We start from the raw sequence: 5,631 nt of genomic DNA, 5'->3' as shown, positions 1-5,631 counted from the left end.
TTGCTACCTCTGCTGCTGCTGAACAAGAGAACCTGTAAGTCTGTGGCAGTGAGAAGAGTAAATTGCAAGGGCAAGAAGGACTAAAGTAGAAATTCTTAGGAGCTGCCAAATCTGATAGCCCAATAGAGCTGAAGCTACTGCAGGTCCAGCCAGTAATGAGTCTGAGTCTCCAGTAGGCGCACATGTACACATACATGCAATACATACATGCATACACAGCAACAGACAACATGGAACAGCACAGACAGAAAACACCACTCCCACAAACAGCTCCAATGGCCTCACCCTGTTCCCTAATCTGGCTGATCAGGCCAGTTAGTGGGTGGGGGCAGAAGTATATGTGTACATATATACAATATTGATCCCTCCAGAAGCTGGTCGTAGATACTCAGTCTATCCAGCAGCCAGATGGACAAGCTGCTGAGGCCGGCAACCCCACTCTAGCTGTTGGTATTCAGACCTACACACATCCCCATATCTATGATCTGTGCTCTTCACTCTGCTTGCGGGCACTTAGACCTCCTATGCACACATATACACACACATAAGAGTGTCCTTCATCCAGGAAAATAGTTAGAAATGGAGTTCAATTAAAAGGCAAGACAGACTTTTGTCTGTCTTGGCACAGCCAGACAAGCATAATGACCAGCCAACTGTTTACACATGACCAGCCCCTTTCTCCTCCTGTACATCTACTTTCCCATGCCCGTTCCTTCTCAAAAAGTCTTGATCTAGTCCTTTCCTTGCCTTTGGTTCCTCCCCTAAACATCCCATAATGAGTCTTGTACAGTCCCAAAATGCTCTTTCCCTCATTCCATAATGATTCCCACAACCCTGTAGGCAGTAACCCCACAGCGATCCATAATGCCTTTCCCTTGACTGATTGTGAAGTGTGTCACACCTGGGCCACAGGGCTGATGCCTCCCCTCTGATAGCTCTGGGAGGGGGCCATACCAGGAGCAGGGTGTCCATTTGTCCTGAGTTATTTGGTTTCTTCCATCTGTCATTGTTGTTCTGAGTTCCTTAATGTGTTTGGAGATGAGTCTTTAATCATGTAACCAAACAGAAGTAGCAAGGTATAGGTGAAATACAGTGGTCATGAAAGACCATGGGGTTAGGTAACAAAATATTTTACTGACCATTTGTAATATGTATGTGCCAAACTAAGGCAGAGCTGGCTATTAATATTTGCTTAAATCTGACCTTAGTCTCTAACAATACAGCTGATAATAGCCATTTGAACTGTATGAAACTGAAAATGATAAAAAAAACAAAGTCTGACCCCTATCTTCCTTCAGCTTTATTGGGGTCTGTATTGAGAAATAAGTCCTAGGAGGCCATGAACTATCCTGATCTAGTAACTGATCCTCTATTCTCTATGTTTTGGGTTTTTTTACATTTATCTTCATGCCAATTAATTTTCAATTTCTAAATGCTCACAAGTGTATCACAAGAGTATCCATGCCTAGGTAAATGAGTTAAGATAATTTTAGTTATTTTACCATGTGAAAAACTTCCACCTTATGAATGAATTTGCTCTATATTTTCTTCATATGATTTAAGAACTTGATACCTAAACATGTGGATATGCTGTTCCAGAAAGTTCATAACTGAAAGAAGACATTGCAATTGTAATACCTGTGCTTGATAAAAGAGGAGGATAGGAAACAAACTATTAGAAAGACTGTCAATGGCAAGCGATGTTTCACTGTGGAAGGATTATAAATACATAGATTGATGCCAGAATCATTGGGAAGGCATTAACAATTTCTGTAATACCTTTCTACTTAGTTATACTGGGAATGATGGAGCCAAAACACTGACATCTCACGTTCTACACCTGAAACCAGTTCAAGAAGTAGTGATCCATTCTGTTCAAAGATGCTCCTAGCTGGGCAAAGCTTGGAATTCCCAGTATGGCTTATTTCTGTCATTTACAAATGAAAAGCTTTTTCAAACCTTCCTCACTTCTGTCATGCTGAATAGTCTGGCTGTCACTCTTGGCCTGGATTACATTGTTGAAAGCAAATCTGTGTCACTGACCTTACCAGTAAGGTTGAGTATGCCACAGAATGTCATCCCAGGGGACATCATTTAGAAGTTGTCCATGAGATTTGTTGTCACCAACACACTAACTATGAAGTAGTGATGATAAATTGTCAGAATTAATGAATGTTCAAACATGTTCCAAGAGGCATTTTATACTGAGGGCTGCAGAGAGGGTTAACAGATAAGCAAGCCAACTAATGCTACTGAATGTATGTAATACACAAAAAATAATTTCACAAAGGAGATGGAATGTTTTTGGCTTTCTACTTGGAAAGCTCATTTCCAGCATTTAGCAAGTCCAGTGAAAGACTTTGAACACCCAGTTGTTAAGAAAAGCAGGCCACACAGCTAAATAAGGTTTTAGGAACATAACCTGAAGTATCTATTTTGGGTTTATAAATTTCTCTTTCATATCAAATCAGAAAAGCATTTTGCTAAATAGGGGCTTTCTTGAGAATATTCTATGAGTAACACAATTAGGGGTAGTTACAGTATTATCAATTATTATTATTTATCAATATTTATTAATAATTATCTGTGAATGTTTTTACTGAAGAAAGTGTGGCAATGCTATATTCTCATTAGGAGTGGGAGAAACTTAAGAAATAGTAACCTGAACATTTGCCACACTGCTTTTTATTCTCTCCTATTCTTTTATTGTTAAAATTGTTAGTAACTTCAGAGAAGAATTTTGGAGTTTTTCAGGTTTTGAATAAGAAAATTTTGGAACAGAGAATATCCTGCATGTAAATGAATCAACGTTAAAATCTGAAGTAGGATTTGGAAAGAGAACAGAACATTAAGAACTTCACCTGGGGCAATGCAGAGAAGAGATTAAGAGGTACCTTAAAACAAAATTAGGTCTAAATTGTATAAGGTCTTGAAGAAGATGAAGATCTTATATGTAATGCACTGTGGAAGAGGACATCAGTACCTGGACTCTTCATTGATGTGTAACAGAAGAAATGAGAGATAAAGAAGATAATTTTAGCAGCTGTGATTTGAACAGATTAAAGAGCTAAGATTAGCATCAGAGAGACTAAAGGAGAAGTTGCAGTAATCAAGGTAAAAGTCTGTCACTCATGTAACGAGCAATGGTATATAGAAATAAATATCTCAGTAAATTTTTCAGCATTTAAGATTGAAGCTTTTACTGTAGCTTATCATCGCTGCCATTACTTCACTTATGATTCCTGGGGCTATTGGAGAAATGCATTAATGTTAATCAACGTGTAATTGATTTATGTTTATATTATAAATGGACATGAGCACCAGTAAAAGCAGAATTTGCCAGAGTTAATGCCACTGCAGGGCAAACTTAAAAAATTAGAGTATTTCCATATGACAAAGTGACTGTGTTATTACAGTGCATGTTAATCTACAAGTACCAGATTGATTTCACTCATGTAAGTACCACAACTGTCAATGAAGATATCAGCTTAAGTTTCTGCTAACAACCCTAGCACAAAGTTGTGTGACCATTATAAAGACCTCCCTACTGTATTCATGCTGCCTCTTTATTAGCTCACTGAAGCTCATGTAACTTTGTTATGCTTTTTGGAATCATGCTGAAGAAGTAGTCAGTACATTTTATTGAATGATGTTAATTTCAGTCAAAGAATCACCGACTGGAGTCACAGCCTCTTTGTGTCACTGACACATGCAGAAAGCGCACTGTGATAACACACTGACCTACAGTGGCTGAAAGACATTGGCAAAAGGGACTGCTCTTCTAGTACGTGTGCCCTGCAGCTGAGCTCTGTGCCTCTGCCCAGGCCCCCCTTACTGTGTGGCTCAAAGAGGCCTGAGTAAAAGGTGTGTTTTGCTAAATCCCTTCAGACCATGGTAACACTGCTGCCTAGCAGCAGTTTTAACACAGTTACAAAATTAACACAATATTTATAGCTAATGCATTTATAATACACTGAGTTCTAACAAAATCTTTCTTTGTGTTCAGTGTGTCACAAATACTAAAAGACATTTTCCCTTTCTAAGATGTTTTCTTGTATTTAATAAAATAGAGGTTAGATTTATCCATATAATCATTCTCCTCTGTTTAAAAGCACAACAACTTGAATCTTTGTTTCTTACATTCTGAAAAGTCTGGATTTTAATAGGATGAAGGATTTGTGTTTTGAATAGGAAGGTACAGTAATACTTGTAGTTTGCTTCCTAACATACATTTAATTGCACTAAATTAGATAAGTCTCAGGTTTGATAACAGCTGATAGAACGTAAGTAAAATTGTCATCTTATATAGTGCTTTTACTGCAGTTTTCTTTTAGTTAGGGCATTTGTTTGGGTGGTACATTTGGAACCTGAGATCTGATGTAATATCAAATATTTTACTGGCAGCATGATACTAACACGGATGAAAAAGCATGCTTTGTACAAGTAGAAAAAGTCTTTCTAACACACAGCTCAAACAGAATTAATGCAGCTTTATAATTGTGTCTGTAAAGCCTCTTCACTTGTGAACAAAACTATGTCAATCAGGGATCAAATCTCTGACCCCTCTTCACTGCCTGAAGCTATAAACAGACACCTCTGCAGGTGCTGATATAGCAGTGGCACTTATCTGTCCCTTTTTCACTGGCTGCAGCTTACTCCTTTCCACAGCTCAGCTGGTAAGTGTTTCTGGCAAATTCTGTCTAATCCACGTTCAGAGGAAAGCCAGTCAAATTTCCAAATGATACAGAAAAACAACCAGGCTGCTTATAACACAGACTACCACAGAATCTTCTACCATCAGGTTATCAGCTGAGCTTAAACAACGTGTATGCGGGTCTCAGCTAGCTTGTCTCAGAAGTAGTCCTGAGGCATCTGCAACTTGGTTGGATATTTTAGGTGGCATAGACTCCAGCACAGAGAGGACTAGGAACAACAACCACCAGCACAGCTAGATCTGAGAGAGAGTATCTGTCCTTAGCCTCAAGCCAACTATTTAAATTGCTTGTGTTTACCTGGGTGATTTTGCCTGAAGAGGATGAGGGATCAATTACAGGAACCACTCTGCTGGAGGTTACTGCCCTCCCAGTTCTGCTGGCAAAAGGGTAATAATGAGCAGCTGGAGGGTGTAACTCTAACAGGGGTCTTCCACCTGCATGTCAATTGTAGCATGATGTCTGTCTACAATCTGTTTGACTGACATAACTATGCTGGCTTTAGCTTGTAATATAGACCTAGGTTAATTAGAGTTGATTTCTAACTTGCTCTGTATATAAATCCTTAAATTTCTGTGATTGAATTTTTATTTTTATTATTCTGGGTGAATGTTCCTTTATATTAGTTTAGATTATTAATAAATAATATAGTATGTTTTCTCTTATTGCAACATGAAAAATTTAGATAAAACCACATAATATTGTGACTTTTCTACTAAGCTTGATGTTTCTCCATTGCTGTAGGACTTTGATCTTACCAATAGTATTAAGATAAGGAAGAGGCAAGAGGGGGAAGAGGAATTTGAGGTTGCCATTGCAAGATCTGTGCAGCTTTACTACAAGAAAGTGATTAAAATATCTATTCTTATATAAACTAGTTGAAAACTGGACTCGGTCAGAAAAGCATAAAAGCATACCA

The sequence above is a fragment of the Pelecanus crispus genome, chromosome 4 (assembly GCF_030463565.1).
Source record: "Pelecanus crispus isolate bPelCri1 chromosome 4, bPelCri1.pri, whole genome shotgun sequence".
NCBI classification, from domain to species: domain Eukaryota; kingdom Metazoa; phylum Chordata; class Aves; order Pelecaniformes; family Pelecanidae; genus Pelecanus; species Pelecanus crispus.
This window is presented reverse-complemented; position numbering follows the sequence as displayed.